Source organism: Leopardus geoffroyi, chromosome C1 (genome assembly GCF_018350155.1).
Source record: "Leopardus geoffroyi isolate Oge1 chromosome C1, O.geoffroyi_Oge1_pat1.0, whole genome shotgun sequence".
Lineage (NCBI taxonomy): Eukaryota > Metazoa > Chordata > Mammalia > Carnivora > Felidae > Leopardus > Leopardus geoffroyi.
The window spans coordinates 129,174-142,869 of NC_059328.1; the positions used below are offsets into that span (position 1 = coordinate 129,174).

Here is a 13,696-nt window from a genome sequence, read left to right on the forward strand (position 1 = left end):
TTTGTTTTTTGTTTGGTTTTTGGTTTTTTAAGATTTTATATTTAAGTAATCTCTACACCGAAGGCGAGGCTCAAACTCACAAACCAGAGATCAAGAGTCGCATGCTCTACTGACCAAGCCAGCCAGGTACTGTGATATTATTTTCATTTTGAATTATATTGCTGGCCTATACTCTGTTGAGTACTCAGAGTCTCCAGTCCACTGTGGCTTGATGGCAGTGTTGCCATCCATCCCACAGACATTTCTGGGGCTCACTGTGGGCCTGGCCAGCCCTTGGGGTGGGGGAAGCCTATCCTGGGGCTTCTAATCTGGTGGATGACAGGGCAAGCAAAATAATCATTCCTTTCGAAGTGATAGAAAGAAATGGGTGGGCTGCTGGGAGAGAAGAAATCTTTCTTTTCACCTCACATCAAGGTGGGATCTTCTGGGGAGAATGCAGCTTTGCAAGGCCCCAGGGTGAGGGAGTGGCATCCCTAGAAATGGAAAGGGACCACAGAGGCCAAGGGAGGAGGGGAAGGGGCGGGCAGAGGCTTCTGGCTCCAGGAAGGATCTGAGAGCCTCAGGGGCCTTTTCTGAGCAAGGCAATGAGCCAAATGGCAGCTTGGAAAGGGTTCCCTCCACTGTTGTGGGTCTCCATAGTGAGTGTCGTTGGTGCTGCCCCCTGACCCAACACCCATTCCCGGGGTCCCACTTTGGGGTCCCATCCAGAGGCCTTCGTCCCATTCCGAGGCTGATTCTAGTCTAGTGCCAGGCAAAGATTGCCCCTGCCCTCTACCGATGCCCCCCACAGTCGGCCTGGGGTGCAGGGATGGGGCAGGGGGCAGCTAAAGTTCTCCCCACCACACAGTCACACATGGGCACCCAGATGAGGCTACCCATTCCCCTTTCCGGCCTCAGAGGAGCATGCGAGAGGAGTGGAGGGGGCATTGGAAAGCCGCTGGGGTCAGGCAGGGTTCTTCCGAAGGGGACCCCACCCCCCCCCCCACCCACCCTGCTAGCACGAAAAGCCTGGGAGCGTGATTGGTCCGGCGGTACAGGCGCGGCTCAGACTAGTCTTGCTGTCGAGGAGGTGGAGGTCATGAGGATTGCAGAGGACAGAAGCCCGCGGGCGCCCTCGGTGGCCACTGGCGCCTCCTCCTCTTTCCGGGAGTGATGGAGGAAGCTGCCTCCAGGAGGACCAGATGTGGGTGGGCTCTGGGAGGCCCCTAGCCTCCTGTGGAGGCCAGATAGGCAGGGGATTCAGACTGGAAGGAGAGGCCTGAGGAACTACGTTTTTGGCCGTTCTTTCCCTCACTAGTTGTTAGATGGGCTGACTTACCTTCCTATACCTGCGTCCTCGCCTGTAAAATGGGTCATCTTTCTATTTATTCCAGGATTATTGGGAAGATAAATGAGACCCTATTCTGAAGGCGCGCAGCACGTAGAGAGAACTGGGTACATGTCAGCTACCTTGTTGTTACTTCCCCAGGGGAGCAGGTGGGAGACAACTGGACAGAGGGGAGACTGAGGCAGGGAGAGGCAACTGGATAGAGGGGAGACTGAGGCAGGGGGAGACAACTGGGTAGAGGGGAGACCGAGGCAGGGAGAGGCAACTGGGTAGAGGGGAGACCGAGGCAGGGGGAGACAACTGGGTAGAGGGGAGACCGAGGCAGGGAGAGGCAACTGGGTAGAGGGGAGACCGAGGCAGGGGGAGACAACTGGGTAGAGGGGAGACCGAGGCAGGGAGAGGCAACTGGGTAGAGGGGAGACCGAGGCAGGGGGAGACAACTGGGTAGAGGGGAGACCGAGGCAGGGAGAGGCAACTGGGTAGAGGGGAGACCGAGGCAGGGGGAGACAACTGGGTAGAGGGGAGACCGAGGCAGGGGGAGACAACTGGATGAGGGGAGACCGAGGCAGGGGGAGACAACTGGGTAGAGGGGAGACTGAGGCAGGGGGAGACAACTGGGTAGAGGGGAGACCGAGGCAGGGGGAGACAAGTGGGTAGAGGGGAGACCGAGGCAGGGGGAGACAACTGGATGAGGGGAGACCGAGGCAGGGGGAGACAACTGGGTAGAGGGGAGACCCAGGAAGGTGGGGACAACTGGATAGAGGGGAGACCGAGGCAGGGGGAGACAACTGGGTAGAGGGGAGACCCAGGAAGGTGGGGACAACTGGATAGAGGGGAGACCGAGGCAGTGGGATGCCTGTCCTCAGCTTCATCACGTGCCCCACAGTGCTCTCTACGCTCTGAGCACGCCCTAGGCTCATCCTCAGACACTGGCCAGAGAGGGAAGCAGGCCCCCACCCAGGGTCTCCAGGGGCCTGTGTCTTGGCCTTCCCAGCCCCAGCCAGCCAGGAGCCCTCTCTAGGCCAGAGCTTTCCCAACGGCCTCACCACCGACATCCTCACTGTGTCTTTCCCACAGGGCCGCACCCCCGCTATCTGTATGGTCTTGTCTCTCTGGGCTGTTGTCCCTCAGACTGCCTCTGCAAGGAAGCACAGACTGGTGCCATGGAAAGCCCGCAAGGAGAGGTCCCATGGAAAGGCCTGGCGTAGGTATTGTAGCCAATAGCCCAGTCGTCTCAGCAAACACGTGAGTGAACCCCTAACCGGAAGTTGCCATGCCACCCACTTTATGTTTTCCCAGCTGCCCTGTGTGCTCTGCTCCGATTGTTTTTAACTTTTTTTAATAGTTCATTTGTTTTTGAGAGAGAGAGAGAGGGAGCGAGTGAGCGCAAGTGGGGGAGGGGCAGAGAGAGAGGGGGACAAAGGACCCGAAGCAGGCTCTGTGCTGGCAGCATAGAGCCTGATACGGGGCTCAGACTCACGAATCATGTCATCATGACCTGAGCTGGAGTCAGATGTTTGCCTGACTGAGCCCCCCAGGCGCCCCTCCAACCCTTACAGAGGCTCAGTGGTTTTGAGCCCTGGCTTTCCATCTGATGAGGTGCTTCTTGGAGCCATCAAAGGTCAGCTGTCTGTCTTTTGTACCCAGGCCCAAGTGGGCCAAGCCCCAGGTGGCTGATGGTCCAGCGGGCATCTCTGGGGCCCACTGGTGGTCGTGCGGAGTGGTGGGGGGGGGGGGGCAAAGCAAGGTAGTCAGTGTGGGAGTTTGTGGGGAAAGACAGAGGTATCTTCTAGGCCAGACCTGGGACTCCAGCCTTGTGGGCAGGAGGTCTCACATAGGCCACTGTGAGCATTCCACATGACAGTATTCAGCCAATGTCCCTTGAGGGCCTGTGAAGTGCTGTCTACCGATAAACAGCCCCCATCCCCCTCCACCACAAATTTTGACATGGGGTTAACAACTGTATTTACACCCTGCCCCTCACATTCCTCTGGCGCATGGATTCCAGAACATCAGAGACACCACAGACCACCACCTGCCCCTGTCCGCCCCCCCCCCCCGACCGTGCACCCTCCTCTCCTGCCAAGAGGCAGCAGCCCATTGGCTCAGGCAGCTGGGACCAGAGCTGTCCAGTGACCAGGCTAGAACTGTTGCAGTTTCTCTCCTGCAAGGTGGGAGTTAGGGGCTGAGTCTTATTGGTGTTTGCTGCAATTGTAAAGTGACAGAGGCCAGGGCTGATGGGATCCAGGATGCAAGATAGAGGTGAGGGAAGCATAATGCCCAGGACCCAGGCAGAGGCCAGGAGCACAGGCTGCGGACGCTGTTTTAACATTCCAGGACGACCCTGATCTTCTGTGGCCAGAGGGGCATCTTCCTCCCTTACAGGACCTGGAACTGACACACCTTCCCTCAGCTCCCAAATACTGCCCCCCAGCACCCGCTGAGTGACAGCACCGCCCCCCAGCACCCGCTGAGTGACAGCACCGCCCCCCAGCACCCGCTGAGTGACAGCACCGCCCCCCAGCACCCGCTGAGTGACAGCACCGACCCCCAGCACCCGCTGAGTGACAGCACTGACCCCCAGTACCCGCTGAGTGGTCAGGGTGTTATCAATGCTTTCACCCAAATCTGAGCACTGACACCTCTCTACATCTGGGAGGTGACAGAAGCCCCTCCGAGCTCTGTGTGCATGGGACGCTGCCTGGCCCACTGGCTCCCCCGGGTGCTGCTGTTCCTTCTTCTTGGACCGCTGCGCCTGGTGAGAGGTGAGCTTCCTTGTGCCTCCTCCTTGGCACTTCCAGACCTGTCTCTTTCCTAGCACAAAAGCCCCAGATTTGAACCTCGTATCATCAGATCTTAACTTGTTGAAGTTGTCTGCACGCCTGGGGGCTTCCCTCAAATCCTTCCTGTTTTACTCCTGATTCCCTGTCACTTTCCCCAACCACTCCTGTCATAGTTCCTGGTGATCTCAGAATCCACGGGGGATTCTCCAACCTTCTGTACATCCTCCCCTTCAGCAGTCCTGTCGCCTTCCCAGCTGGCCACTCGCTCCCCTGGCCAGGGTCCTTCTCACAACTGCAGCCTCTCCACAGTCTAACCTCAAGGCCCACATTCTCTGACGAGTTCCCAACCTTGCAGCTCATGCCCTCCACTCCCCTTTAGCCCCGCCGAGATCTGCGGTCCTCGGATAAGACCCAGGTTAGTACCTTCTCATCCCCTGATGGCCTTTCCCTCCTCTGTATCAAGAGAGACTCTCCAGATCGGCCACTGTGCCTGCTCCCTAACCCTACCCCCCTCCTCTTGCTTCATCATATTCACTTGGCCAAACCATGACCCATGTTAAATCCCAGCTATCTCCGTGTCTTTGTTCCTTCTCACAGTTGGTGGATCTGGGTGGTGCAAGTGGCTTCCCCAGGGCCCCACTCGTGCTGTCAGCTGAGGGTCAGCTAGGCTGCGAGGATACAAGTGGCACTATGTGTGGACACGTGGGGCTGTGGTCACTGGGCTTCTGGCGCTCTGCCACGTGGCCCCACCCTGCCCAAGCCGGCCCAGTTTCCTCACGTGGCTTGGCCAACATTTCCGAAGGGTGAAGCGGAAACTCAGGGTCTCTTGAGGCCTGGGCTACAGAACTCACACGGTGAAACTTCTGCCAACGTTTCCTCAGCTGAAGCAGGTCACAAGGCCAGCCAGATTCGAGAGTGAGATGCCGTGGCCGTGTTTCTCTATCAGTCACGTCAATCTTCTGGCATCCTGTCGCTGCATGGGGCCAGAGAGGCACCGAGCCACTGATCAGCCTTGCCTCACCCTCTGGACCACGGGCCTCTCGTGGCTCTGATGCTGCCTGGCCCCTCCCCAGCGTGCTCCTGAACAGCTCTAGCACACTTTTGGTCTCTCTCCCACAGTGCCTCCTCCCTGTCCTGCTCTCATCTGATATGGAGCTGAGGACACACAGGCCTGCAGATCACACGTCCTTTGGTTGAGCCCCGTGCTCTGCGTGTACTGGTGCTTCCTGCACGAGGCTGGTACCTGGCACCATCCCCTCTCTCTGCACCCTCAATCCCTCTCCCTGTGCATTCATTCCCATTTTGCTGTTCAGGGTTAGAAAAGCACACACGGCATCAACTTCTCAGGTCCCCACCTCACTTTCCATCTACCACTGCTGCTCTGTGGCAAAGATCCCAGAGCGACCGCCTACCTCGTGAACCCGTTTCCTCTCCTCCCTTCTCTCCAGCTCTCTCCCGGTCTGCCAAGACTCTATGGACACCAAGCTCACCAAGGTCACCAGGATGTTCCTGTGGCTGATCTAGTAGTGACGAGGTGCCTACACACCCCTCACTGCTTCTTAGACCTGTCAACCCCTGATTGCCCTCCTGCCTCACCGCCACTCCTTCTGCCTTTCTGATTTCTCCATGAGTCCTCACTCTCTCTGTGTGTCCCCACTCCCTTGCACACCTCACTGAGGCTCCTGCTGCTGGCACTCCAATTGGTATCCACAGCCTGGGCTTACCCACGAACCCCAGGCTGTATCCTTTACCTGATTTTAAGTCTAACAGGCATTTCGACTGCAACATGCCCATAGCCAAGTTCCTGATAGTGTCCTATGGTGTTGGATTTTGACTGATGCTCTTAGTTTCACACCCAACCTGGAGTTCCCACCCACTAGGAGGCCCTGACCACAGGGGCACAGGTGAGGAGGTCAACCTCCCTCTGGGCTACTTTTGACCTGCCTCTACCCTGCACAGCCCCAGCCTCTTCTCTCTGGCCCAGCCTCTCACCTGCACTGACTAGCAGGTGTCTTCATGCTCTCTGATGTAGCCTCAGGCTTCTGATGCCTTGTGAATAAGTCTTTACACCAATTTCTCTGTTTAGACAACCGGGGCGGGCAGTGTCTCTGCCTGGTGATTGGGCCTGACTGAGGCTCCTTGCCTCCTCTGCGTCTGACCTTTCTGGGAATTCTCAGACCAGCATTCTGCCGTCACGCTTAACACTTGGAGTCCACTCCCCACACTGGCCCATCAGGCCCTCCTGCAGCTCTAGCTCCCTGATATATCCGAACGCCACTTCTGGCCATTGGCTCTCCTGCCACTGACTGTGTCACCGTCACCTTTTGCCTGGATTTTCACAGAATCTCCTGATTGGTCTCCAGCTCCCTTCCTGACCCAAGGTCCTTCACTTCGTGCAGCTGTCCTGATGATCTTGTCAGGCCTGAGTGGAATCGGGCCAGGACCCTCCATGGTGAAAGCCTGGTGTGTTCAGTGGCCAGCCACGTGCCCTACTTCTCTGCATCCACTCTCCAGCCTCACTGCCTCACTCATGTGCGGACACACTCCTGCCTCAGGGCCTTTGCAGCATCTGTGTCTCTGCCTGGGAAGCTCTTCCCTCCCTGAGGTGTTTACTCAAAGGCCGCTTTGGTATCTCCTCTCTGCCTCCCCCACTTCAGGACTTACACTCCCCCTTTCCTGCTCTTTCTTCTTCCTGCTCATCCCTGTCAACGACGTGTGCCATCTGCGCCTCCCCGGCCCGTGTGGTGTCTGCCCATCACACTAGAACATGAGCTCCATCTTGTCCAGGGGAGTACCTGGCACGTAGCCTTGTACTCTGTAAAGACGTGTTGGCCAAATGAACGAGTGACAGAGATGGTATCTCCCAACATCCAGACAATGATACCATCTTTTCCCAAAATCAGTGTGGTGACCATTCCGCTGGCATCTGAGCAATGGAGGGATACCTTCCAATATCTGATGTCAAAATATGATTTTCAAGGCAAAAAAATCCCAAAGAGCAAGCACGACTTCCATGCAAATGCAGAGCGAGCCCATGTCCAGTGTCTGTTTAGCTCACCAAAGAGGAAACCAACAGGTTCCGAGAGGCTTTGAGGGAGGAGTACAGGTCAGTACGACACTGGCAGATGTCACATGGGGCGGCAAGACTGTGTTTCTCCAGGATTGATGCCCCCTGTGTCTGGTGGGACAGATGTCTACACCGTATTACCTTGTAACTTCAAGGATATCAGCAAAGGCACCTCCAGAGAGACCTTCAAGGATAGGAAGGATCCTTGTGCCTGATTTCCAAGTTTAGGATAATTTTCTTAACACTAAGAACTGGTGGCCTCTCCCCCAACCGTCCCACCTGAGTCTCCTCCTCCCCACTTTGGCCCCAAGGCCCAGATCCCAACCAGGTAGAGTGAAGGATTGTGTGGTGTGGCTCAGGGCAAGGGCTAGACTTCATGGGGTATCAGGGCTTTGTCTCCTGAGGCGAATTCTGCAGAGAGGGAGGATGAGATGGCTGATCCTTCCTTCTCTTTCCCCTCCCCACCTCTTCCTCTTCCATCGAAAGCGTGTGCGGAACAGGTCGGGCCCACAGATGCATCCCATTGGATTTTCTGTTTTGTGTCCTTCACCATCAGCCTTGGGTTGGTCGGGTGTCTGCTGCTTCCCTGCTGGGTCTGGGGTGAAGGGATGAAAGCGTCATTTAGTGGCAGGGGACATTAGGGAGCCTGGTTGGGCACAATCCAAGCCCCTCCTCCCCTTGACGGTACCTCCGGCACAACGGGCCCTGGGTCTCCACACTGCGGACCCCAGGCCTTGTTTTCGCGTGGTCCAGACCTCGGAAGACTTGTCCCTAGCACACAGGTGACCACATAGGACTACAGGGTGTGTCTGGATCTTGGGGCAGGGTCCAGCTGTGCTGCTTCCTTGCCCTCCCCAGCTCCTGTGGGTTGGAACTAAGTCCAGTGCCCCCCACCTTGTTCCTCCCATACCACAGCTCCAAGTCGCTGCCTCCCCAGGTTAGCACAACCCCTGCATCTCAGGTCTGCCTTCTACTTCTCTTCCCCCCCCCCCCCCCATAAGCCATCCCTGTAGCAAAAGGAATCTTTCTCATCTGCAGACTATCTCTTGACTTCCCTGAGGACCAACCACCCCTATCCCAGAATCTGGGGGAGAACCAGACATGGGGCTGTTTGAGTGTCCCTCTAGGACAGCTGGTCAGTGTGGGGATAGCAGCTTTATTTCCACTCTCTGTCCTCCACTGAGTCCTGTTCTCCCTGGACACCCATTACAAGGAGCTGTGGCTAGGAGAGGGATATGTCCACCAAGTGGGTGGTGAGGCTCTTGCATGAGAAGGGATGGGGTCCAGGACAGTGAGGTTGTGGCCCAGGTCAGGGGATCCTCGGCCTTCCTAGTGCTGGGTGGAGAAACAGAGTGACACTTTTCCCTCAGAGCACGGAAAGGAGGGGCTGCCTATTTAATGAGCTCAGCCAGCAGATATTTACAAGTAATTAGACTTCAACAATAAGTGGAAATTTGGCCCACCCAGTGTCTCTGACAACACTTTTCCTGGTCAGCCACGGTGACTAACAAGCTCTGTGCCACTTTCTCAGCAAGTCATGGTGTGCCTGGGCTTCCAACATCTGTCCCTCAGGAGGTCTGTGCGGGGCAGCCCACCCTCATCATTCCACAGCGCATGACCTTCGAACGGTGACCAAAGGCCCTCAGCTAATCAGACGTCATCCAGGATGATCGTCTCAGGGAGCAGTGATTGGCCAGGTGGAAAGGTAGGGGAAAGGAATCGGATCGGAATGAGAGCAAAGATTGTTGTGTCTCATTAAAAGGTAAACTCAAAAATAAAACAAACTCGAAATGGATGAAAAAGCCTAAATGTAAGACAGGAAGCCATCAAAATCCTCGAGGAGAAAGCAGGCAAAAACCCTTTTGACCTTGGCCACAGCAACTTCTTATTCAACACGTCCCTGGAGGCAAGGGAAACAAAAGCAAAAAATGAACTACTGGGACCTCATCAAAATAAAATCTGCAAAGCGCTGCACAGTGAAGGAAACAACAAAACTAAAAGGCAACCGACAGAATGGGAGAAGATATTTCCAAATCACATATCAGATAAAGGGTTAGTATCCAAAATCTATAAGAACTTATCAAACTCAACGCCCAAAAAACAAATAATCCAGTGAAGAAATGGGCAAAAGACACGAATAGACACTTCTCCAAAGAAGACATCCAGATGGCCAACTGACACATGAAAAAATGCTCCACATCACTCATCATCAGGGAAAGAGAAATCAAAGCCACAATGAGATACCACCTCACACCTGTCAGAATGGCTAACATTAATAACTCAGGCAACAGCGGATGTTGGCGAGGATGCGAAGAAAGAGGATCTCTTTAGCGTTGTTGGTGGGAATGCAAGCTGGTGCAGCCACTCTGGAAAACAGTATGGAGGTTCCTCAAAAATTAAAAATGGAACTACCCTGCAACCCCGCAATTGCACTACTAGGTATTTATCCGAAGGATACAGGTATGCTGTTTCGAAGGGACACATGCACCCCAGTGTTTATAGCAGCACTGTCGACAATAGCCAAAGTATGGAAAGAGCCCAAATGTCCATCAATGGATGAATGGATAAAGAAGATGTGGGATATACATACAATGGAGTATTACTCGGCAATCAAAAAGAATACAATCTTGCCATTTGCAACTACGTGGATGGAACTAGAGGGTATTATGCTAAGTGAAATTAGTCAGAGAAAGACAAATATCATATGACTCCACTCCTATGAGGACTTTAAGAGACAAAACAGATGAACATAAGGGAAGGGAAGCAAAAATAATATAAAAACAGGGAGGGGGACAAAATGTAAGAGACTCTTAAATATGGAGAACAAACAGAGGGTTACTGGAGGGGTTGTGGGAGGGGGGATGGAGTAAATTGGTAAGGGGCATTAAGGAATCTACTCCTGAAATCATTGTGGCACTATATGCTAGCTTGAATGTCAAATAAATAAATAAATAAACAAACAAACAAACAAATAAATAAAAGGTAAAGGTGGTAGATTTGCAACTAATAGAAGAGTTGGGCTGTGAGACTAAAACCTCTATGAGATAAGAACTGTGGACGTTCTTGGAAAGGTTTTTTTATTGTTGCAGTTTTTAGATAGTGAAGGGTTTAAAAATAAAATCAAGTATGTTAAATGACTTGAAAGGTTTTCAAGGTTTAAGGAAGTTTCAGTTAGTTTGTAAATGAGACAAAATATTAACTAAAGGTCCCCTTATGAGTGACCATTATAATTTCATAAGTAGAACATTAATGTTTGAGACTAGAACTTACATATTTGTGGCCATATTATTAGGTGCATACAAGTTTACAGTCATTTTCTTTTACCAGTGAACTCAGCCTTTTATTGTTACCTTCTGTATCTCTGTGACACTTTGCATATAAAGTTTCTTTGTTGATATGTTAATAAAATTGTTAATATGGCTGCAACTGCTTCGTTTTAGTTAATAGTCATGTGGTATGTTTCTTCCCATCCTTCTACTTTCAAATTTCTTGTATCCTTGTATTTCGGGTGATTCCTGTCTTCTGTAAGCTACATAAAATTAGATTATTTTTAACCAGCCCGACAATACTGGTCATTGAGTCCCCCTGGATTTCAGACTTCTTGCCATTGTTTCAAGCCCCCCAGTCTGTGGTAGTTTGTTATGACAGCCCCAGGAACTGAGACAGGTTCTGTCAGTTTGCTTCCCTAATGACTTTGCATTTAGTTCCTCCTATCAAAAGCCGGAAGACAACTGGTGACAATGGGATGAAGTAACTAAAAGAAAACGAAGAATCTGGTGCCATTATGTCAGTATTAAGAAATCAGAAGACATTGGGGCACCTGGGTGGCTCAGTTGGTTGAGCGTCTGACGTCTGCTCAGGCTGTGATTTCACAGTCGTGGGTTCGAGCCCCGCATCAGGCTCTGTGCTGACCACTTGCTCAGAGCCTGGAGTCCGCTTCGGATTCTGTGCCTCCTTCTCTCTCTGCCCCTCCCCCGCTCGTGCTCTGTCTCTCTGTCTCTCTCAAAAATAAATAAACGTTTAAAAAATTTAAAAATATATCTTAAGGAATAAGGAAAAGGGAATTAAAAAAAAGTTAACACGTCCTACTCTCACCATTTTGTAACCTGTTTCATTCAAATAGTGTATCATAAACATTTTTCCATATTAATAGATACTTTTATGCAAAACAATTTTTTAATGGCTACACGTGTTTCCCATAGCATAATGAATCCATTATAGTATAGAGGGGAATTTAGTTAATCAATCCCATATTGTTGAATATTTAGGTTGTTCCCAAATTTTTGCTAATACAAATAGCATATAGCAGGCGTAAGTTAGCTAAACATAAATAAAATTTAGGTAAATAAGAAAGTAAATAATTTTTGAAATAAAAAAAGTAAAAGAGTGGAAAAATAAATGTTGTGAATATAAATCTTTCCCAGCTCATTTCCCCATTTTCACCACCTACCTCCCAAATCTCATAGGACTCCAAAATTGTGAACACACCAAAAACCAGAGGGGTTTAATTTTTCTTCTTTTTATTATTTTAAGTTTATATCTTGACTCATTCCTTGCATAAGTAATATTGGTATTATAAAAAGAAAACCACAAATGTTTATTGAGATAAAGAATACAGAATGTAAAAATCTCCCCCAAATGACCATTATTAAACATGGTATTGATATCTTCTGATTTCTTTTTTTTTTTTTTTTACATTTATTTATTTTTGAGAAACAGAGTGAGACACAGCGTGAGCGGGGGAGGGGCAGAGAGCCTGTCAGCACAGAGCCTGACGAAGTGCTCGAACTCACAAACCCTGAGATCATGACCGGAGCCGAGTGGGAAGCTTAACAGACTGAGCCACCCAAGTGCCCCGATGTGTGTGTTTTTAGCTTTGTCTTTCTGAGGTGAAATTCACGCAACAAAAATTTGTCCATTTTAAAGTGCATAATTTAGTGTCAGTATATTTACAACATTGTGCAACCATTACCTCTCCCTAGTTCCAAAACATTTTATCACCCCCAAAGGAGGCCTCATATCCATAAAGCAATCACTCCCTATTCCTGCTCTCATCCAGTGCCTGGAAATCCCTACTGGGCCCTGTGGATTTGCTTATTGTGGGTATTTCATATAAGTAGAATCATATAATATGTGGCCTTTTGTATCTGTCTTCTTTCACTTAGCATAATGGTTTCGAGGTTCATCCATGTTGTAGCAGTTATCAGTATTTTATTCCTTTTTATGGTTCAGTAACATTCTATTGTAAGGGTGTATCATATTTTGTTTCTGCATCCAGCTGTTGATGGATTTGGTTGTTCCCACAGTTTCTACCTCTTGTCTATCGTAAATAGTGGTGCCACGAACATTTGGTTACAAGTATTTGTTTGAACACCTGTGTTCAATTCTTTTGGGCATATACCTAGGAATGGAATTGCTGGGTCATATGAAAATCCTGTTTAACTTTTTGAGGAGTGACTACACTGTTTTCCACAGTGGCTGGGCCATTTTCTATTCCATCAGCAATAATATGAGGGTTCCAACTTCTCTACATGCTCCCCAACATTTCCTATTGTTCTTTTTGAATTATTATTATGTTATACTAATATATGATTATTATTATAGTTATGCTATAATAATGGGTATGACATAACATCTCCTTGTGACTTTGATTGGAATCTCCCTAATGGCTTTTCCCTAATGGCTAATGAAGTTGAGCAGCTTTTCATGTGGTTTTGGCCATTTACATATTCTACAGAGAAATATCTATTCAAACATTTGTCCAATTTTTAATTGAGTTGCTTATCTTTTTATGGTTGAGTTATAAGAATTCTTTATATATTATGGACACTAGACCCTTATCTGACATACGATTTCCAAACATTTTCTTCCATTTTGAGAACAATCTTTTCACCTTCTGGATAGTGACCATTAGTTCATTTTTATAGAAAATAAGAGATACATCTCTTTCATTAAAAAAAAAAAAAAAAAACAAACGGGGCGCCTGGGTGGCTCAATCGGTTAAGCGGCCGACTTCAGCCAGGTCACGATCTCGCGGTCCGTGAGTTCGAGCCCCGCGTCAGGCTCTGGGCTGATGGCTCAGAGCCTGGAGCCTGTTTCCGATTCTGTGTCTCCCTCTCTCTCTGCCCCTCCCCCATTCATGCTCTGTCTCTCTCTGTCCCAAAAATAAATAAACGTTGAAAAAAAAAAATAAAATAAAAAAAAATCTTAAAAAAAAAAAAAAAAACAAAAAACTATCTGAAGAAATATTGTCCTAAACCAATGGTGATTATCTCTGGGTAGTTTGGATTGCCACTCTTTTGTTATTTCTGAATCAATTGTGGCAATGTGTTCCATACTTACTAATTTTGCAAACTGGTAAACGGAAAGTGAAAGTGCTAATCGTTAGCTCGTGTTATTGTGACTTCTGTGCATCTTGTAAAGGACCCGAAGTGATGGACACTTAGGGGGTTTCTGAATGCACACAGGGGCAGGGTCCTGAGTGCTGGGGCAAGTGGATAGTCCGGCTTTTACCCTTGT

The 13,696-nt window shown here is 50.1% G+C and overlaps 1 long non-coding RNA gene across 1 annotated transcript; it reads left to right on the plus strand.

Annotated features, from left to right (window-relative positions):
• The first annotated feature begins 993 nt into the window (after window positions 1–993).
• On the plus strand, window positions 994–4,699 carry LOC123596984. The gene is made up of 3 exons (XR_006711909.1): window positions 994–1,434; window positions 2,405–2,572; window positions 3,665–4,699. It is a non-coding gene; the product is annotated as an uncharacterized LOC123596984 (long non-coding RNA).
• The last annotated feature ends 8,997 nt before the right edge of the window (window positions 4,700–13,696 follow it).